We start from the raw sequence: 23,594 nt of genomic DNA, 5'->3' as shown, positions 1-23,594 counted from the left end.
CTTAGAGCATAAAGGATATTAAGAGAAATGAGTTTCCAGCCCTTCATTTACCCTTTCTCTAAGGCACCAGGTTGGGTGTAGCTGCCTGAGTAGAAGCATCACTGGCATCAGTAGGGCTATTTTAGCGAGGCAAGTAAGAGGGTCACAGGGTGGCTCTAAATATTTCAAGCTTCATGCTATGACCTGCTCTGTGAATACATATAAATTTAACTATTTCTGCTAGATTTGTGAGATGTAGGCTCATCACTGAGGAGCTACAATGGATGGATCACAGTGGAACTGGTTTATTAATCAATTAACACATGTATGTCTTTAATGAATCAGGATCAAGTTGGCAGTTAAGTTAAACCTCCAACACTGGGCAAACAGTGTTCTTATCCTTTTTATAAATTCTTCTTACTGGAAAATGCACTTGTAGAAGACAGGCCACGTTGTCATTTCATGTGTTCAGCAAGGTCAGAATGTCTTTCCTTAATTACAGAATATCAAATCTGACCTCGTTTCTTAATTACAGAATGTCAAATCTGACCTCATATTTCGTTACAATACCAGGGCGGAATTCTAGTCCTTCTAGAGAGTTAAATGCAAGAAGTTAAGAAATATAGAACACTGCAGGGTTAAAAAAAAACCCCTTCCATATTGAAAGGCCTCCAAAGTACTCAAGTACACAATTTGAATGAAAACAAAGATGTATACATATTTAATGTTATCTCTGACCAGGGCATGCAATCCCATAAGCAGACAGAAAATCCAGTATGTCTTGTGGTTCTGAATTCATTCATGCTTTGAACTCTAGAGATAAGCTCTTCTCCCATCCCAGCACCCTTAAATTTAATACTACAAGAAGCATTCATTCATCCAAACCAGTTTCTTCAGGGTAATGTGTCTTTGCATCATGAAGAGGCATAAAATTTACTGCCAGTTTTTATGTGGCATGGTTTTAAACCTGAGAGGGCACTACCTAATGCTTAAGGCAATAATCTGGACACTTGTGTTGTTTCCTGTTCTGCAGGATTTATCTTGTCTATCTGACTTTTCTCCAGAGGATGGAAAAACTATATCCTCACCATGGGTGTAGTATAAAGGGGTTCAAATGTTTAGCTCACAAGGTCCAAATGAGTAACAAGGCTATTTATGGCTATACGTAAATATTTGTAAGAATAGTCTCATTCAGAGGTGGAGTTTCACAAAAAAAATTCCATCTAAATATTGTGTTCCATTTTCTGGTCAGCTGTATAATTAACTTTAATCATTCTCCCAATAAACAGTTTCAATACTTTCCCCTTTACTATGGTAAGAATGCAAGAGCAATGCTGTTTATAAAGCATTCAAACACTGCATTCAGACCAGCATTATAAATACCTAGCTGGAACATACAAAAAAAAAAGTTCTTTTCACTTCAGCTGTGCCAACGCAAACCCTTGAATTTGTGGCAGCTGTATTAGCCTCTCAGGAGAAGATTCGCACATGGATTGAAGCACCTTTATGGAGCAGAAGCATTACTCAGTGATTCATGAGACACTCATCCTGTAAGTGCTCAGGCACTCACAGGACTACAGACATCGTTAAATACAGAGTGCTTTTCTTAAGTGTGCAGAAAATAACAAGTTTGGTGTTTAAACCTTTCTCTCTGCAAAGCTGTTATGAATTCTCAAGCATGGCAGCACTGAGCACTGCAGCCCTTCTAAGACTCATCCTTCACAACCCCTCTCTGTCGAGTCATCAGACTCATTTTGGAAATTCTCGTAAAATTCTAACGTGGAAGCTGCAAGGAAAATCACGTCAAATCAATTTCAAGTTAATCTTAATCACTGGATGATTGATATGTTCTCAATTTCAAAATATGACTCAATTATCAATTACATTAAACATACATTGCTGAGAGGCTCCATTTGGTATGATGGATGCAGCGTCATGCATGATTTAATTGTGACACCCACCCTCTTGTAAACAGACTGAGGTCCATTGTCACAACTAACAGATCTCTGTCATGTTTTGCATTGGTGAAAGTGCACATAATCACACAAATTAAACTACAGCTCAAGCAGCCTTTTCCCTTTTAAAGTAGAAATTCTCTGTTCTATGTAGCAGTTGACAAGTGTGCATCATTAGAGCCACCTCTTTAGTTTAAAAAATTGGCAGAAAATTTGAATATAAAATAGCAGAAGCTTAAGGTAATTCTCTGTGATCACAGTCTTAATTTAGGAATATTCAGAGCAGCTTGAAACTTCTAGTAAGTGCTCCACCTGCACATTTTTCACCTTACTTATAGATGATACTAAAGGCAAGATTAATTGTCTTCATGCTTTTAATTCTCACTTTCATGTCCCATACCTCCATAGCACATACTCTTCTTTCACAGTAAGCATATTTTACCATTTGTGGAAGTCAACCAGGTCAAGATCCTGACCTTTCCGTTTTTAAATGCTGTTTTTCCATTATACTCCATACAAAGTGTACTTGGCATTGAGGTTTGCATTCCAGGATCCTCTTTTTTCTTTTCTAATACATAGTGTTCTTGATTTTTCTACTGCTTGAAATAATAGGATTGGTCTTGTGACCTCTAAATTGAAATTTTAAAATGCATTTGGCCTGCTACCTCACAGGTAAAAATTCCCAATGGAAAAGAACTGGCATGAGAATTGAGTGCAACCATAATTCAATATGTAATCCTCTTGTGTGAAATCTGGATGCTTTGTCATATTTTACTTTTTTAAAAGCAGATGTTGCACAAATGTTTTTTTTTCCTTCATGAAAATGCAGAGCACATAGACAATAAGGTCTATGGTATAAAACAATAAACAGCAAAACCAGCCAACCTGACTTTACTTCTGCCAGAACTCTTGGGCACTGCATATTCACCGTCAACTCTTTTGAAAAGGATGACATAACCATAACCAAGAAGGAAGCAGGCAACAGAAATAAGGCAGAAAGACATTATATATTTCAGTCATCTTTATGAAGTTAGACACAGGTTTCAACAGAGTACAGGTCCAGTTTAAAGCAGGAGGAAGTAAAGGCTGAACCTACTATTGCCCCTTTCTTTTGGTGGTTTGTTGGGTTGCAGCTACATGCCTATAGCAGTGTATGGCTGCCACGGTGGGAAGCAGCTGCTGGAGACTGGAAATTCTGCATGACCAGATGGGAGTGAACAGGATAAATGTACTGGACATGATTCAGTACTTTCCTTTGGGAGGAAAGAACTTTCTTTCTTTCTTTCTTGCTCCACTTGAGAAAAAAAAAAAAAAAAAAAAGAAAAAAAGAAAAAAAAAAGACTAGATGCTGGAGTTCATAATCAGAGCACTCAAATTTTGGAAGGGGTTGTTCAGGAAATGCATCCACCAGCTTGCACATCCCTAAATACAGCCAGGAACATCAGTGAGTGGCCTCTGCCCTTTTCCTGGACTTCCTTCCACCCCCCTGATTGCACAGGGGGAGGAATTGTCCTCAAATGTCACAGGAAAAGCAGAGGCCTTTCCTCTGCTCCCTCTCAGACTCTTGTTCTACTGCTGTGCTGGAAAAGTGAGTAGGAGCCACAGCAGCAGCCCTGTGCAATCCTGTCCCTGCCACAAACACTCACACGCTGGCTACTGAAGCTGCTCCTTGACGTGGAAATGTGGTCACATCGTGTGGCTTTAGGGGAAGTTTTGTTCTCTGCTTCCTCTTGCCTCTCACACAAAGTGATTGAAATCCCTTTTGGTGTCACTGCATGAACAAACGCTCGCAGTGAGACTAATCTTCTCACTCTCTTTGCCACCAGAACGCAGAAAGATTTAAGATGTCTCCCACAGCCCCTCTGAAATCTTGTCTGGACACTGCAAGAACACTATTGCCAAAGCTGATTTCGTTGTGGAAACACTCAGATTGATGTAATCTGGCTCTTTATAAAATGTCCAGAGACTTGAATTTTCCAAGTTAGAAGACTTTTGGGCCCACTCCCACTTCTGAGTCAGAAGGGTTGAAAAAAGTGCTACACCATAAACATGTGTCAGAAAAAAAATGTAAACAGGCATTCTGAAATTTACTCTCTAGAGGTTTAGTTTTGCTAAAATTTGCTGCTTTCTTCTTCAAGGGAACTTGTGGAATAAGAGAAAGGAGATAGTCAAGTTATCTTTCCTATGTCCTATTCAGTGACAAACAGGCAAAATACTAAAATCCTCAAAAACTCACACAGATGCATTGGCAGGAGAAAGAGGGGAAAATGTCATCCCCGAAGTATAAGCTCTTTGCTTAGCAGCTGATTGTAACAAATTTATGTAAGTGAAAATCCAGAGTTTAATCTAGTTTCTTTGACTATAAGAGCTGCTGCTGGGTCCAATTTGCTTGCCCCACATAAAGTTTGTATGCCCTCAGGCAATCACCTGATATTTACAAACAGCAGTACTAGAATGGCAATAGGTTTACTTTTAACTTAAATTTAGACACTTCATAAATTAAAAATGATTGTATTTTCCACAAAAATCCTTTTCACCTATCCAGCAACAAGGCCAATTTGAGGTCAAGCTCAGACTGTAACTCATATGATGTAAATGAAAGCAGCAGTTTGTATGAGCATACTCCACACTGAAGAATCAAATTCTTCTTTCTGATGGATTTCTTGAATCTTTGGAGTATATCACAAAATCTATAAATAGAAGTTCTAATACAGAACAGAGTACAAAAATATAATAAATTATTAGAAAGTGATTTGTTCTTAAATGAGAGCACAGCAGGGCACCATAGCTATATAACATCCAGTGGAGAGAGCTAGCCATGGAGACCAACCAAAAATCTGAACAGGAACTTCTGCCAGCATCAGTCTATGTAAAATAATTCTGCCCCTCTGTTTGTAACAATGACAGGTGCCAAGACATCTCTCTTTCCGTACTCATAAATAAACACATTCAACAGGATGGAATAATAAGTTACTCTGCTTAGGGTAACTCTATATACCTAATGTAACTAGAGAGGAGTGTTAAAAACTGGCCTGCAACTGTACTCTGAACCTGTTATCAGATTCTGGCTTTTACTTGATAGTAACAAGACATCATGTTATTGAGACTGACAAAATCTCATTAAAGTTCATGGGACTAAATCCACTAATTTTACTGGACTCTGACATTCTCCCCTGCATAAGCAAGAGGGACCCACAACTAACTACTGAAGTACATCTTTAACATGAGGGAAAAACTCTCTCCTGAAGTGTACACATGTATTCTCATTTAACTTCCATAGATTAATTAAAGATTAATTAATGTGGCAGAGGGGAAAGATGCATCCATTGCAGGTAAAGGAAGATTTTTACAGTAATTACCACCTTCTTTTTTCCATATGATACCTTTTACTTTACCATCTGTGCAGTGGAACACAGAGCCACTCATTTCCCCAGGTGCAGAAACTTAAGTTTAAAAGAAAGCCTTCCCTCCCTGTTACCTCCTACAGTGGAAACAGTCATGTAGAATATTCTTGGCCCACCTTTGCCTTCAACATGCCATGATAGTAAACCACCTGGTTTTTCCAAATGAGGTTCCACTACAGACCACTGTCTCTCATTAGTTTATAAGGCAATAAACTACTGGGAATGACTCATGGGTCAGAGACAAGCAAACAGAAATTCTTCTACCCACATTTGGAGAGGTGGTGGGACAGGAAAACTGGAAATGCTTTGGCACTACAAGCAGCAGGTAGAGCTCAGAGCAGGTGCCATTTTCATAAGGAATAGTTCTTAAAAGAAAACTACATTCAGAAAGCTGAAAAAAGATGCAACTTGAAATGTGTCACACGTAAAAGATAAGTGAAAACGCCAGAAAATGCAGGCCTGCATTAGCACACTGCCTGGGACTTGATACTGCAGATTCACAGAGGTATTTACTGTGCATGTATCTCTCCTAGAGCAGTGGGCTCAGTAGGCAGACATCAAGAGCTAAAAATCAGTCTCTAGCCTCAGCATCTGCCTACATGATAAACTGTCCAGGTCACTTTGGCTGCAGCTCTGGGCCCATCACCATTAAACTACTGCTCTGTTTTCTGAGCTGCTTCATCTTCCTTAAAGCCTCTTCAACTTTGCAATAAGACATTTCTTCCCTGCTCAGCCAGAAGATCTGCAATACTTAATAGCTCCTTTGAGGGATAATAACAAAAACATCAGGGGCTAACATTAGGATTGCTTTTATGACTATTTAATATTTATTTATGACTAGTGGCACGTTAATAATTATAGTTCCCTGAATTCCCAGTTTAACATGCAGGGAGTCCCTGACTGTGTCTTTAAATGTTGTTTTATGTGGACCCCAACAATTTAAAATTTCTGGGTCCACCTTTTCATCACCTTACATTTACACAGAAGTGGAATGATGCCTGCAAATTATCCATAACACATGCCATAAACAAAAATGGGGATATTAAAGTAATTTCCTCCCCATAGATGCACAGTGTAAAGTCCCTCTTTAAAGCTCTACCCCTACCCAGATTTCACTTGGGGGGGGTGACACTTGAGTTTTTGCCAGTTGATTAGTCACAGGTGGGAGATAAGCTCTGTCCCTGTAAATGGTTTCCCACCTATAGTGAAAGTTACAATTAGATGATTAAACAAGAATATTATTAATCCATTAATCCTAAAAGCCAAATTCATTTGTCATTATTTATTCTATTTTACATTCTCTCATTTTACCTCAATTTACCTCAGGTTAGGTAAGGAAGCCTTTATGTAGAAAAGACATGTAAAGGCATAGGGGTCATAAGAGTTTACATCTTTTTTTGGAGGCAGGGTGAAGGATATCCTCACGGCTTGGTGTTAGGTCTCTTTCCTCCACATACCCTTTGCCTTTCCTTCCTGGACTAAACTCTCTCATTTTTCTCATCACTGAGAGATCTGCCCTCACAGTAACATCACCATCTTGGTACTCCCATTGAGGTGTCAGACACTCCTGCATCTTTCTGTTGCTTGGCTGGTTACTCTCCTGTTTCATATTTGACCAGCCAATTCCTCTGAAATGCAATGTTTTGGACCTGGACTGAATGTCAAATGGTGAATTTCAGACCATTTACTAAATGCCTGAATATTCTGGTTATCTACATCAAAGTACTGCAGCCCTTCCCTGCGCAGCTTCATCTACAAATGTTAATAGACCATCTTTGTTCTACTCTTATATCAATAGCCAAGAGATATATTACAGTTAAGCTGAGGACAGCTTTCTCTTGAAATTTCCTTCTGTTTTAGCAAACCAATTGACACCTGACCTTTGGACAGTTTTCAGCTGGTGGTGTACTCAGCTAATGATGATTTCATCTAGATTCTGCTGCCTTAGTCTGTTTATGAGAATGTCATGTGAGAATGTGTTCTCAGTGTGCCACGTGTCTGATATAGCACAATCCTGCTCTGGAAGGTCAGCTGGTCTGTCAAAGAAGAAAATTTTACTGTCTGAATGCAAATGCTTTGACATATCTATTGCTAAGGCAAATTGGGTTACAGAGTGCACAGAGGATAAGCAAGATGCAAATCCCCCCACAGATATATATGCCTCTCCTCTTCTGGGTAATTGTCAGTACCTCTAGTTTTTCATGCCCTTTCTGTCTCAATACTTATTTGATTGCTGTGTGCACCTAAAAGGCAACAGTATTCCAGCTTTTTATTGCAGCAGGGAAATGGAGATGTGAGGCCATTCACTTCCAGCTTTCCCATGTGCTCTGACCAGCCTGCAGCCATGTCCAAGTGTAACTCCAGCACCCTGCTGCTTTTGAGAGACAGACACGTGGTCAGACAGTGATAAGGGACTGAAAAATCATCAGGAAAACTGGAAAGGTGCTGTAAGAGTGTCTGTGCTGTCTTTCTGCACTGCAGACATTCTGGTCTGAAGGCTGAATACCTCAACCCTATAGATGTTTACTAGGGCTTTATCCTGGGAGAGAGGGATTCAGATTAACTCACCTAAATAGAAAGCTGATCTGGGATTTCCAGCATTTCAGATGCGTGCCCTAGCCATGGAGCTGCTGGATAAGGCGTGCATGCTATTTCTTTTCAATGCTGTGGGATGTTCTCCACAAGATCCCTGCCCCAATCTGTCAGGCAGACCTGGAATGTATCAGCCTGTGCCCTGCAGATGAGTAAGTCAGAGAGATGCAGACCGTGAATCCTAAAAGGGGCTAAGCATTACTTTTGTGCACTGGTACTTAATACTTACTAAAGTGAGACACTGTGGGGATTTCAAGAAGCCAAAATGTGATGACTTGGGACGCTGGTACAAGTTTAGACAGAAGCAGGAGACTAGCAGAGTCATAGTCCTCTGAATTTTGAATTTTTAATGAAGTAGCAGTCAACTTGGAATGGTGTTAATTTCCATAGTCAGTGACATTATTAGTGCTGTGCTGCATTTTGTTGTTTGCTGAGTGAAAATGCAGGGGAAAGATCCAGAGTGGGAGCAGAGGCCTGGTGGGGAGAAGAGAGTTAGGCACAGGTTCAAAGCAGTAAATCAGTCAGAAACAACCAATTGGTGATGTTCCTATCCTAACTAGTTAAATAAGGAGATACAGCAATATACAAAACAACTTCTGTAAAACTCTTTTGAGGAATAGAATCAAGGAACAAGCAACAAAAGTTTGTTATTGTTAGGGTCAAAGTCTTTCTATTTTACAAGGAATATTAAGCATGTCACATACTGAGAGCACTGCATGCACTTTTCTCCAGTTTGAAGCTAGCAAGATGTTTGTCCATGAGTGGAAATAACACAGCCCAGTCACTCAAGAGGTAAAGCATTGATCACAACAATGCTTTAAGTCCACAGTTATTCAGATTGCTAGTGATTTTATATTTCTCTGCCTGGAAAACAGTGGGACTTGATATGCTTGTTGAATATTTCCAAGATGTATAAGACAAAAAAGATTCTGTTGGGAGATTTGTGCAATAGGACACCAAAAGGCCTGGAGTAAGAGAACTTCTATTAACAGAACTTTCAGAATTACAATGGAATGATATCAAATACAAAATTTAAATGCAGGTATGAGATCCTGCACTGCACCACCAAGAGAATGGGGTCTGTTTCCCAAATATTTTCTACCATATAATTATATTTACCTGCACTATTACTGTGTCAGAATGCTGCACCCAGTGTGCAGAGGTAGAGATCAGTGCCTACACGTGTTATGCCACTAAAACAATTATCTAGAATGTTCCAGTGATGCAGCATTTAGCTATTCCTGTATATGACTCCTGGAGATCAGGGATTTTAAGTCAGTGTAAAAATATAACCCCCTCCCACACACATTGTCTTTGTGTGTATATAGGACAGCAACACTCAAGAGCTGTCCTGCAGGCAACAAGAACATTGGAGATTAAAGTCGTGTGCAAGTAAAATACATTCAGTACAGAAATAAATAAAAGTTTAAGAGCTTTTCCCAGTGAAAGCTTTTCAAATAGAAGTATCATACATTTAAAATTTTACAACTCTTCTGTTTAAAATCAGAAAGAAAAAATCAGACTGGTAAGAATTTGGAATGTTCTGCAATTCTTTCTCATTCAACTCAGCATATTGTTGGGTAAGTTAGTCCTGTTAATATCATCTTCCTGGTAAGAGTGTGACATGTCCAGTTTTATATGAAAATATTAGTACAGTAGCCAACTTCCTCCCAGTTTTTGCCTGCTTACAATTTCAACTGACTTACATTTAGTCTATATTTAACACTCTTATTTTTTATTATCATATTTAAACTTGTTGCCCAGCTTATGAATGTAACAAATTACTTTCTCAGCTTTTCATCTGAAGTTTTCAAACTTTCTCTGAAGTTATGTAGCTACAGAGACGTAAACACAAATGTTACGTGCACACTCATGCAACAGAAACACCAGTATTTAAATGAGAAAATAACATTAACAAGGTAAGAAACAAATGCATCTCCTCTTAACATAGATTTCCATGAAAAGAGAAGCAGGAAATTGCTTTCCAAAATGGTCAATATCAGAATACAGTACTTTCAGGTACTAAGGGAAGACTTGAAAGTAGGAAACTTTGTTTGGGTTTCAGCCCTGGCAAGGATCTTTATTACAAAAACAATAGTGAATTACTTTGAACTAGATCAGAAATCCAGTCTAAGAAGTAGCTGTACTATTTGATATACAATACTTCAGGATTCTTGCATAATGCCAAAATGCAAGAGCACGTTCATTCTTTTTGGTGTCTGCTGTCTTTGTGTATTTCCAGAGGGCTGAATTGGTTTTGTACAAAGGTATTGCTTCAGCCAGACACAGAGCAGTTTCTGCAGCTGACACTGTGGCCAAAGGAATGGGAAACATGGGTTTGAAATCTCTCAAAAAAGGGAAAAACTTTCCCAATCCACTATTTTCTACACAACCAATCCAAATTCAAAATACCAAAAGGGTTTAAAGAGGACAGTTTAAAGCAAGGAATTCCTGAACACCTTCTGCTTAAGAAATGTGTATTGAAACAAACAGCCACAAGCCTATGTGGCTTAGAGCCTCCTCCTATGCACTCCATGCGCTCTGAGCAACTTATTACCAGACCCATTACCAAATGTGCTGCTCAGGTGCTGTGGCAGCAGTTTGGTGGGGTTTGGAGGAGCAGAACTTTGCACCTAAATCACCTGAATTCCACCTGGCTTCATGCTGGCTGGCAAATCCAGTTTTAAATTGCTGCAGATGGTTAGGAGACTCTCCAGGAAAGCCACCCAGCTCAGAGCACCTTCCAAACACACAGATTTTAAACTACTTGACATGCTGTTTTCAAGAGATAAAATGGGAAAGAAATGATGGTCTGCAGTATCACAACTGCTTTTTCAGAAAGGCAAACAGAACACTCATCTAGAGTCATGGCCTAGAAAAATGCCTACATGATCTTCTGTGCCAGATTTTCTGCATGTTCTTCATGGAGGTGTGAGCCATTACCAACAGTCTACCCACAAGGTCTGCATTTCAAGGACATTTTGCCTCACATGAACCATTTGTAGGCACTCTTTTCTATCACAGACCTAAAGTTCTACTTACTTCCAAAGTTAAATTCTATCCCTCTCTCAGCTCTTCAGCAGAAGTCAAAGTACTGTATAATTGTGCTACCAAAGCATGCAAATCACACTGACTGGGAAAGTGGAGCTGGGGGCAGGGTGGCACAGGGAGGGAAAGAGAAGTCCTGGTGCTTCAGAAATGGGAAGGGAGAGACACTGCAACTGTGTCTGGCACTGCTCTGTGCCTGCAGGTTCCCATAAGAGTGGGCATTTTATAAGGAAGTGAAGAAAGGAAGAACAAAAGCATAAACCACAATCTTCAAGGTTTTTCTTTAGCTTCAAAACCCCTGTGTCTCACAGAGCACATTTCTTACTTCAGATTTGATCCAGCTATTTTCCCCCTTCAGAGTCTTAAATGCTTTCCATATGTTTAACATTCTTCTAATGTATTTTCCATCTATATAATGCATTGTCTATTCTATTTCTATTCAGCCACTTTGTCTAATAGCAGGACACTGTCTCTGATCCAATAACTAATTTGTCAGCATAAGGCTGGAACTCTGTTATCTAGGAGTACTCCTATTACTAAGAGTAATTTGCTAATATACTATAGGTAGCACTTCAGATGCTGGTGTCTTTGCTTTTGCAATATTAATTACTAAGAATCATATTCCACAATGCTCTAGGTTACAGCTGCCCCAAAACATATGCTTATAATTTCCTCCTGGGTTGAAACTTCCCCAGCATAAATTATTTTCTTGTGATCCCAATCTGTGTAAGTGTTCTGGTGCCCAGGACAGTCTGAAGTATATTGGATTGCATTTGTTTCAATTTAGCAATCCTTGTTGATTAATAGCTCTTAACTCATCTCCTCACACAATTTCCTCCAAGTATTCAGATAATCCATCTTCTTCTGCCAGTGTTAAATTAAAGCATCATCTTTCCTTTAGAGAATATTGTGGAGAGGTCCCCACTCCCCAGAACTAATACAGTATTTTATAACTCTCTCCTAGGTGTCCTTACCCAAGCCATTCACAGCCTAATGAACTTCTGCTCCCAGATTATTTTCCTTCAGGAGCTTTTCATACCCCAGACCATTCTGTGCAGAACACACACCTGGAGGTCCAAATAGAGAAATAACTTGTTTGCTCTGGTTTGGTTATTGGGACAAAAACCAGCAGAGAACAGCTCAGGCTCAGACAGCAGCAGGTGGCAGGGCATGGAAGTAATGTGGGAAGAACAGGACAATTCAAGCATGTCCTGCCACCCCTTGGCTGCCTTCCAGACCCACAGCAATTCTGCAGCTCTTGTTACATGGGCTCTCCCCTTGGAGCACATGGTCCTTGAACCACTTCCTCCATGTTTCTGTACAATTTACCTGCTTTCTACACTTCACACAATGCCAGACAAGCTTCTTAATACAACCCCTCAGACAGCTACAGGCTGCTGGCTTCGGCTCCTTGAAGGCAGTCTTCAGAAATGGAACAAGGTTGTGTGATGTGTCTTGAGAGGGGTCAGTGTGTGGGCTGAGCCAAACACCCATTATAGCAAATCTGTCACATCAGGCTCTCCCTGGGAAGTCCCTGCTGGGCTTGCAGCAAGGACTGAGCCATGCCAGGTGACTGGGAAGTCACAGGGTGCCAGCAGTAGCTCTTGAGCTGGTGAGGTGGGACAACTAAAGGCTGGCACCCTCATCTCTGACACACCTGAGTCAGGAGAAGCAGTGCAGGTAAGGATCACTGGATGGAAGTGCCCATGTCCTGTCTGCTGAACTGTCCTTTCAGACTAAACTGCAAAATGCTTTTCCTTGTTTCTTTTCTTATGTCTAAGAACTACAAAAGTATGTTCTCTGACTTATTCTGTGTAGGAACATAAATCAGCTCCAGATTGCGCTCTGCTATTCCAAAGCTCTTCACACAATGGCAGGCATTACTCAATAGCACTGTGGTGGATTTAACATGTGAAAATTAGACATGGGGAAAAGAACTGCAATTAAGATCAGTGATGCATGGCCCTAAAGTGACAAATATTTTTAGTTCAAATGTGAAGGACAAAGTAAGCCAATAGAGTACTTATGAGCTCCCTCTTGAGGTCTGGGCTTGAACCTGAAGCTGGCTCAGTAAGCTGGTGAAATCAGAACATGAGAGCAACACTTTTCTTTCCAGGTTTTTTTATGCAAGTTTTTTTCCCCCCCTCAGCTCGTCTTCAAGTACACTGGAATAGAAAGCATGACATGCTCTGAAATAATTTTGATAATGTGTAATTTGGGAACTGTTTTAAATACTAAAAATCTTAAAGTACACTAGGACAGCTTCTAGGAGACTGTGAGCCTCCCCTGATTCTTTGACTGGTACTTATTTGATTTTGAGTAAGTGGTGTTCTAGGCTGCTCCTCAGAAATGTGATCACCCTCCACCAGCAAGGAGGTGACCAGCTTGGTGATGCAGACTGGCATTCCATGAGATTTGCAGAAACACCATCCGTGAGTCACTGCTTCCTGCCAGACCCTGCCTCTCCCCCTGAGCCAGCTATGGTCCCAAGATCTTTCTGAGCGTGGCCATAATCCACATGCCACAACCTGTTAACAGCCACTGCTCCACACCTGGCCCCATCAACTGCTTCTCTCTCTGCTTGGGAGAGCCTTGGTTCAGGAGGGACTCCAGTCAAGGTGCCACGTGCAGGCAGTTGGCAAAGAAAGACACAGGGCACTGCTGCTCTGGTCATTCCAAAGCACACCACAAAGTACACCTACCGTGCTGTCCATAGTTACCTTTTCCACTCATTTAGTCATCCTTCTTTCTACTCATTTTTCTTAGAATCATAAGCTCTATCTCCCATCACCAGCTGTCAGACAGTATAATTTGAAAGTTGAGTTTGGATATTTCCTCACCCACGTATATCATCTTTGTAGAGGTATCTGTGGTAGATGTTGGCCAGACATCTGGCTTGTTAGTCTTATCCTAACACTAGTGTATTCTTCTGCAATCAACATTTCAGCTGTACAACCAGAGGAATTATCTTCTTGTCTCTCATGCCAGCGCAGTGCTGGGCTCCCCATTTCTGCTAAAATTAACTATGTGCCTTTGAGAATTCCACATTATCTCTGCACGGCTTATGAAGACAAAACACTAATAGGGCACATACTAATTGTCGTGATACAACAAGGAAAAATCCCAGCACCTTGATTTGAGGCACTTTAGAGGAAAACTCTGCTACCTTCTATACACATTATCATTCTCAGTAGCTTATCAGAGCAAGTTGCTCCTGCAAAGCGAGTGCTTACTAACTGTTATCAAAGCTGATTTCATTAATCGTTCTGCATAAAGTCAGAAAAATTACTGAAGTTCTAGAAACAATGTAGCAGTGAGAAGGAAACAGTTCCTCATGTTAGTGACTCTACAATCTGTTCATCCTGCTGTGCTCATCAAACTTGACAGCCATTTTCAGAACCAGCAACTCACTTTAAGTTTGCATTTCAGGAAACTTTCCAATATAGAAACGCCAAAATAGAAGAGCATTCCCCTCCAAACAATGATGCTAAGAGTGCTGAAAATGGACTGTTTAAATTATTTAAAACCTTCTGCTTGGGTGGGGCTGAGGAGGGATTGCCCAATCTGTAGTTCCTCGGAGCATCAGTAGGTTGCAGCAGAGTGTTAAGTACAGCATGGGACGAGGGTGTTCAAAGGGCAGGAGCATCACAGGACACTGCTGTCACAATATGTGACTGAAGCCAACACAGCGATGTCTTGGGAGATATGTGGGAGAATTTTGTTGAACAGACTTGAACCTTAAGGAGGTGGGCTTTAAATTACCATACAGCCAGAACTTGTGTTTTCTTAGGATGCCAATGTTAGTCTTGGAGCCTGATCATCTGCCAGTGACATGATTGACATCACTGATTTAGGAAAGGGAAGTTTCATTTCTGTAGTACCATCTCTGCAGTTTGGTTTGGATTCAGGAAGGGAAATGCTGCCTTTAGATGTCCATAGAACACTGCAGTGAAACCCAGCAATTTATGGGACACAGAAAATAGGAAAAATCAAAGCAGCAGATTAATATAATACAGTAGTTGTACAAAAAGTAAATTGTCAGAGAAAAAGCAACACAATCTAGTACTGCAATAATAAAACCACCATAGAGGATTTTTTGTCTCTCGATGATATATTTGGATATAAGAAAAAAAGAGTACTTCAATCAAGGCTCCCAGCAGTTATTAGTGGGGTCTCTGTTCCCTTCAATTGTTCTTTTTCTCTAATTTGATTGTAAATAATAACTCCACAGCTGTGTCTTCTGTAACCAATTCCATCTCTCTAGGTTCCTATATTTAGCCTACATACAAGCCATGCGCAAAAAGTAACAAAGACACGAAGAATGCTGCTTAGCCTTTAGCAAAATCATACAAAAGAGCTAATGAAGCTCACTCTAATAAGCTTTACTGAATGACCAGCTGTAAACCTTCATTTGTATTCCACAACAGGAATACTCAGAGAATGTTACCCTTCCTCTAAAGATATCGAGTTACTCCCTTTCCAAAGTATCACACTTGAATGAGTAACAGATTTCTTGCAAACTGAAAGCAATGCCATTGCCAGAAATGGCCCTGTGCAACTGGCCAAAGGATGCTTCTCTATACAAAGAAGTTTCAGATAATAAAACTTCCACTTCTCTTTCTATTTTTAGCTAATCAGCAGGCTACCTGAAAAAATAAACATCACATTACAATGCTGGTACTGATAACAACATCTTCCTTTTCACAATTTCTTCTTTGTCTACATCATATCCTACACTAAACCCACCATTTCTCTGCTGTTGTGCTACCAATGAAGCCAGCAGCCAGTTATTCCTCTTGCAGGGGAAGATGACTTAGTGACTCATGCTTCTGTACTGTCAAACTATGGACACTCTGGCTAACACCATTTATAGCAACCTTGGTGCATCCCCTGTCCTGATGAACAAATGGTGTCCAGAGAAGTCAAGTATTGTGTTGCCACAGCACATGTTGCAGTTGAGATGGCCATGATACACAGAGTATTACCATAGAATTTCAGAAAGCTATAAGCATTTGCCCATTCACTTACCACACCAGAAGGCCTCAGGCATCTGCCCATACAGAGGAACAGCAGATCACTTCAGAAGGCTGTAAGCATCTGCCCTTCTTGTTCTTTGTCCCAGCCTTTTATCCTCTCATGCTGATGCCCTGCCCCTGTGTGCCCTCTGCTCCCTTTGGTGTTGGTCAGTGCCCCTGGGCACTCCATGGCTCATTGCTGTCAGTGCTGCTCACCTGCTGCTCACAGCTGTGCCCACTGGGGATGAGGCTGGGCCAGCCCCATCCCAATCACCACAAACTGTGTGCCTACACTGTGTTATTCATGAGTTTACACAGCAGTGTTACAGCACTGACACTTGCCTGAAAGCAGGGCAAGATTCAGAAAGATTCAAGTTCCTCTAAGGAGCAGATGAATTGTGGCTGTCTACTATCAGTATTGTCTTCTCCTGACAGAGCCCGGGACCAGAGCACACCAAAGGAGTGCAGGCAGAGCTGGTGGCTGCTCTTCTTCCAACCACCCCAGGGAGAAGCTGCCAGATCCAGGCCCCAGCTCCCAGTGCCCAAATGAAAATATTAATGCACATTTGTGCTGTGGTGTGGAGGGCACACACACCACAGTGCGCTACACTTGGTACCTGCAGCTGGCTGCTTGTTTGGGGTGCAGCACAGCAAACTGAAGACACTGATGAGATAAAATGAACTCTGTGGAGGGCCACCAAAATGGTCTGCGCTGGTGCATTCCCCTCCTGCGTGGTCTGGGACTGAATGGGGGTGGTTCTGTGGAGCAACAGGAGGCCCATAACTGCAGCGTATTTGCACAGACCAACCTCAGTTGCTCAACTGGATCCTTGTGTAAGGAAGTTGAGACTCTGTTTTGGATTTGGCAGAGGACAACACTGGCCAGGAGACCCTCTGTGCTTATTAAATACTGAGGCAACATGGGGAACATGAGGAACAAACCCTTTAAATAGGGCAGCTACATTTAGACAGTAGGAGATGTATTCCTGTCCTCTACTTGGAGTTATTTCAATTGTGCATAACAAGAGTTGGAAAATAGCCTGGAGAGTCAGAGTAGAGAATATAAAATCCCTCCAAAATAACAGACTTCTGGAAGCTTCACTAGCTTCTATAGCAAAAGGTATATGCTCTTGTCCAAAGACGTTTAGAATAGTGGTTGTCTGGAAAGCACCAGGAAAGAAAAGTTTCCACCCACAAAGTAGCCTAGTAAGTAAATATATCTTGAGGGAAATATCTAACCACACTCTTTTAAACCCAGAAAACACTTTCATTAGGCCTTCTATGCCAACTGCTATGAGAACTAAAGTGTAATTTCTGTTTCTGATTGAACGTTTTTCCTCTAGAAAATACAAGCTCTCCAAAACTAGAATTTTCACCTTGAAATAATGTCCTAGTGGGGAAGAACACAGGAAAGAAAGAGTCATATCCCTTTCTATTTGTGTCAGTGCCCTGACCGTGAATTCCCACAGTTTCCCTTACCATATAGAGGCTCTTGTGTCCATGGTGCAGTACTTGGCAGCAGAACACAATTAAGTTCAAGGTCAGATTAAATGGTTCATTTCCATACAGGAACAGGGCAAAAACTACTCTCCTCTCTGGAAGGTTTTTAGTGGTGAAAGCTTGCAGGGACAGAAAATGCATTTGAGAGGGAAATACCAGACCTTTGTGAGTCATGGTAAAGCACATCTGGTTACCAGAATTTTAAGTTCATTGTATTTTTTGTAAAAGGAAGCTATAATATTAACAGTAGACTTTATAGAGTCTGCCTCTTTCCTGCTGGAACTGTTTCATTTTGGGTAGATAATTAAATATTCACTGAGCCAAAGAGGACTACAAAGAAAGACAGAGTTGTGAGCAGGAAAACCGAGGCAGAAAACTTCATTTCAAAAGAACATGTTAAAGGAGTCAGTTTCACTTCCATGAAAAATTTTTACAGTATTTAATTTTTTTTTTTAAACCAAAGAGTTAGCTTGGCTCTGAGGTCCTCTTCTGAAAGATTTACATTCTTGAAACTCAATAGCCACAAACAAGGTAAAGAAACTAGAGAAGCAGTATAAATTTAGTTTTGGTACAATACTCAGTTCTGGTTACCATAGCAGGATCTGCATTATTTTTCTGGACTTAAGGTAGAGAGAGAAGGATCAGCTAGCTTCTCCTTTATTTTATATAAGTCTTTAACAAAGCTATACTTATGAACATGATTTCATTGTGAATGCTCCATACACAACATTTCAAACTAAGAATAAAATTGTCCCAAATCCACAGGGTAATTTGAATACAATGTAAAGCTAAAAACAACCCACTCCCTTTAATTATGAAGGGCAAAAAATAAAAATATTAAAAAATTACAATAAGAGATGAAAAAACATTATTCTATCTCTTTCAAAAATAAATGCTTTGTTCAAGATTTTGCATATTTTCAAATTACATTGTTTCTCTTCATGAATATTTCAGTATGGGTCTCAAAGTCCTGGTATAATGAGTATGACAAGATGTTCACACACTTTTTATGGTAAGGAAGAATGCCAAGAATACAGCTGAAGAGGCCAGATTTGTAATATGGCAGAAACAGTCTGGGAATTCCGGATTTCTGTCTTATTTATTGGCAGCCAACACCAGATTTCCAGCAGAAAAGACCTTTCATGCAGAATTAAACCAGCCCTCCCATAGCATCATGCTGAGAACAATTTTGTGGCCAGTAGAGGCAATGGCAATTCCTCAAAGGCTCCTCAGTACCTACATAGATCCTTGGGAGACTTGCATTCATTGGTGTTTATAAATGCATGAAATTAATGTTAGAAGGATGACAGCTTTGTCTGGGGGCCCGTGCTGGCCACAGGCCTCTCAGAGAGACACTGGGCAGTAACTCCAGAGGAAATCCTGCATGTTGGCAGGCAGAGAAGGGAAGAAGAGAGTCAGATTCACAACAGTGTAGGTCAGAAGGGAGGTTTCAGAAAAATAAGCCAGATATTTGGCATTAAAATACCCAGTAGGCAGAAGGGAGTGAAAAGCAGTGAACCACATTTCACACTCTTAGCTCCTGGAATCATTTGGAGTTCCAGCAGTTCGCTCCATTTGCTCTGGAAGTTTGCTCCCAGTAATAGCCGTACCTGCCACAGGATGCCCACTGCTGGAATGTGCCAAGTGCTCTGCAGTGCACAGTAATATCTCTCTAGCTGCTTTCAGAGCTGGTAAAGTACAGCCTGAGACACAGAAGAGCTTTGCCTTAGACACGGGACAAGTTTCTGCAGCTGGAGCTCAAGTTTGCTGAGCCAAACCAAGGGCTCTCTTCCCTTTGCCTGCATTCCTGTGAATTGCTTTGTGTGTAGAGAAAAAAAGAAAAACATTGGCAGTGAGTTAAGATACACTCCACATGTATGCAGCTTTGTGTGCATTTACAGGATGCTGAACTAGAACTTATTGCAGCAAGCTCTCTCCAGGTTCAAAAAGATCAACAGATGCTCCTTTGTCTGGCACCAAATCCCTTCTCTGTCCCAGGCAGGATCAGTGTAATCCAAATCACTGCACTGAGCTCCTCTGGAGTGAGGTGCTCTCCCTCAAGAACCAGGCAGTTCAGAGATCCAAGGACCCAGTCCTGGATGGCCAAGGGATACCTTGGATTCCCTGCTGGTGTTTTCCTCTTGCAAGCCCAAGGCCTCCATACAAATACATATTTCAAATCAAGCTTGAAGAGAACAGGGATTTAAATATTACATTACCCTGTTTGGACTCTGTAACACTGAAAAAAATCAGAAATGCCTTTAAGCAAAACAAAGCGAAAGAAGATGCTGAAGCCTTTCAACCACAGGTATCTTCTTACCCAGGTACTGGCACATTTTTTATTTCTCATCCTGCCTTGCCAACAGCAGGAAGTCTATGGTTATTACATCTCCCTTCTCTCTGTGAGAAAATTATCTTTTGCCTTGACAGCTGAAAGAAAAAAACCTCTGAAAGAAAATTTCAATGTTAAATGTTTTAGATGTCAATATTATTTTGGATTCCAATAAAAGGAATTAAATAAGGGTAATAAAGGAAATTAAAATAATTAATTTGACTCAAAATGAGGTGTTTTACTTATAAATACAGAACATCATTTACCTACTGATATTACTTAAATCACACATTTAAATGATGTCTCAAATATTCAAATCAAATCTTTTGTCAGCTCCAGAATGAAACATTAAGGCTAATATCTTGGCATTCCTATTTCCTTTTCTTAAGGAAAATATTTACCAAAATGCAGGTTTGATTTCCCAGAAATTTTCAGATCTGTAACTATTTATTTAAAAGTTAGACCTGGTATGACAAAATAAACAAATTTTCATCATGTCACGTAAATGTGAATAGCTACAATCAGACCAAACAAAAGAAAACAGGATGGAAAATTACTGCTGGTTTATCTCAATCCTTGAGTTTTCTTCCTTCTTACAAATCAATCAAGCAGCAAAATAGAAAAAGCAGCAGTAATGCACCTGAAGACAGTAAAGATGGTGTTCCATGTCTGTAAATCTCAGCAACCACCTTGAAAACATGACCTGGATTTTAGAGTGATAAAGAAATAGGGGTGATGATCTCAAAACAGCTGTGGTCTGTAAACCACAGTGAAGATTTTTCCGGAGTTGTCCTTGGTTTCAGAAACAACATAAATTTCACGTGATTTTTGAGCTGACAGGAAGAAGATGTTTTCCCCCCAGATCTAAGCCTTTTGGTCATGACAATTCAGATACTGTCTCTTATAAATTTAAGGTTATTAATTAACTCAAATAACATAATATTGCTCAGAACAGAACAAAACATAAGAATATCTAGTGAGGGCCCATCTGTTCAAGAAAAGAATGCTAATGAAGACTGAAAAAGGCAATTGCACTTTTATTTTGTTTTTAGTTGCTCTTTTCATCTATTCATAAATTGCAAATGAGAGAACTGAAACTGTCAGTATATTACACTGATGTCCAAGACCTCCACAGTGAAGCATCCCACTTCTCCCTATGGGTCTTTACAGCTTTTAGGAAAACCCTCTTAGTATAATTCCCACACTAGCCCACTAATACTTTGCAATTTGGCTGCTGGCTCCCATCCCTGTCTCTCAGATGTCTTTGTCTGCTTGCCTACCTCAAAGACAGCACATTTTGTAAAACTAATTAGGACTGGACTGTGGAAATACAAAAATTGCATCTCCTCTAGGAGCTCTTTTATACACTAATAACCATTTGTTTAGTAGATTTTGACTGCCCAGCAGGAACACGTGGCCTTGCTTGTGGCTGGGGCTCTGAACTGAGACACTGTGAGGCAACAGTCTCTGTACAGTAGCCCTGAAAAGCCCTACTGGAGACAATTTTGTCCCTCTAGACTGTCTTTCACTAAAAGATCTTCTTCTTTTCTCTTATGCTCATTTAATGGAAATAAGGTTTCTACTCCTCATTAGAAGTAACATTTGCATCTAATTCACCCCCAGGTTTTTTTTATGTGTCGTTGTACCAAAACCAAGGGACATACCAGAAGAATCCAGTGAGTATTTCAGTGGCATAAGGACACAGAATAAAGGGAAGATGACAAAGCAACAATTTTATACTAACAGGTCCTCACTCTCAAGTTTTTCACCTTAGTAATAACGCTAAATCTTCAAGTTTAACAAAATACAGGCAGAGGAACAATGAATGGCTGTAAAACTGTTGATTTGCAATTAAGAGGGAGGAATTGGTGGGGGGCACATCAGCTCCTGCATAATACCTGATGATCTGAAGCTATGCTGTGGCCAGGTTTGGGAGCTGCAGCTGCCTGGTCTCCTTTATATACTTTATTTCTGTTGTCCACTTAAGCTACAAGCTGTGCTTGCCAGGAGCTCTCTTTCAGGAATCTCTAAGGCCCAGTACATTGGATTCCAGGCATGGTGAAATTTGATAGAGCTTGCTCTAACTCAGACTACAATAATAATACACTACATTCACAAGGTTTTATGTTAATGAAATGGAAAAAAAAATACTTGCCTGTCTTGATTTCAGCCCATGGCTTTGCCTCAAGCTAAAAAACACGCTAAGTGAGCTTGAACTAATAATGTCATCTCTGTGATTGCTAATGATTTAATTAAATGACTATAGTTACATTCAAATAAATATCTGAATCTCATTTTCTGAAGTGCAAAAAACTATTTTAATTAAACCTGATTACAGAAGTCATCGAAGGAAGTATTCTCTTAGTACTTCTACAGTGAAATGGAATCCATTAATCACTTTGATCTTCACATTTGAAATACTACAAAAATAAGTGCCTGTAAAAGGAACTGTTGTCATGTTCTATAGAAATACATTGGTACAAAATCCTATCTTAATGGGAAATTACAGATGGGAAATGAAAGACTACTGAAGCTCAAAATTCAATAGTGCTGTTTCTTCGAAAAAATATCTTTCACTATGCAAGTGAAATTACTCAGATTTTTTTTTCAGACAATGGTAGATTTTCAGTTTTAGAAGAAAATTAAGACTATTGTTGTGTTCTATGGTGGGACTACAGTTGCTGTGGGAACCATCACACTAAACTTCCATACAGCTGTGTTTGTCCTCAGCCAAAAAGTGGAATTAAAATTGTTTTCAGCATTCATATTTTTGTTTTTTTAATAAGTAAAAAAATTCCATTCCAATAGAACCTCAGATTCAAATAAACACACACCTCAATTTCAACAATTCAAATTTTTTTTTCATATATACCAGGTCCCCAACATAAATAAATGCAACTGAAAATAAATTAATTTCTTTGACACACTGACCTAAATAGGCTTATTTCAGAAAGAGTTTTCTACCTGGACTGACATGCCTCAGTGTATTAATGTTACTAGAAAAACATAAGGCATATGTTCTGGAACAGTCCAATTTTGCTGCAGCTGCTGGATTCCTTTTACTGCCATTAGGAGGGTCTGTGGAAAATAAGGCTTCTAAGAATTTAATACTAAACCCTTCCAGTATAAATCTTCAGCTTCTGTATAGTCTCCTTCCTCCAGGATAACTCCTGAAGAGGAAGGCCTAGAGAGCTGTCTAGAATTGCTATTAGTTAGGAAAAAAAAGTTTTATTCAATTGAATATAATGGGTAATTTCTGAACATCTTGCCCAAAGATATTTAAGTTTGGACTGCTGCAACCATGACGTGGCTGTGTCCTGAGCTTTGTGATCACATCACCCTGTGGTTTCTATTCCCCTGTCATAACCTGCTTGCCTGAATTTTGAGTGCTCTTGCTGAGCTGTACACATTATTTTTTCCTGGAAGATTCACATTTCCCCCATGTAACTAAAGCAAAGATGCTTCTGTTTCTTGGATTTTGCTAAAATGTTCTACAAAAAGATATTTCCACAGCTACATACCATGGCTAGGTGCTAGATAGTCACACTGCATCTTAAATGTGTACCTCTAAATGTACAGTCATTGTAAGCTCTTCACATTTTTATCAAGCTGTTGACAACCTTGGACAAGCTTAATTTTCTGCAGATCCAGACAGTAGAATATTCTTTGAGGGAAAAAAAAAGACTTTCTGGCATGTTATAAAATTGAATCTGTGTTTTCAAACTTGCGGGGCAAGATCTCAGTTGATATAAAGCCCTTCTGTTCACCC

The 23,594-nt window shown here is 40.0% G+C and overlaps 1 long non-coding RNA gene across 1 annotated transcript in view; it reads right to left on the bottom strand.

Annotated features, from left to right (window-relative positions):
- The window catches only part of LOC121357991, a 42,809-nt gene that overhangs the window by 2,444 nt on the left and 16,771 nt on the right, over positions 1-23,594 (bottom strand). The gene's annotated exons all lie outside the window — the stretch shown is intronic.

Source organism: Pyrgilauda ruficollis, unplaced genomic scaffold (assembly GCF_017590135.1).
Source record: "Pyrgilauda ruficollis isolate IOZ18807 unplaced genomic scaffold, ASM1759013v1 scaffold36, whole genome shotgun sequence".
Lineage (NCBI taxonomy): Eukaryota > Metazoa > Chordata > Aves > Passeriformes > Passeridae > Pyrgilauda > Pyrgilauda ruficollis.
The sequence above is the reverse complement of the archived record's forward strand: the minus strand, read 5'-3'. Positions and strand labels throughout refer to the sequence as shown.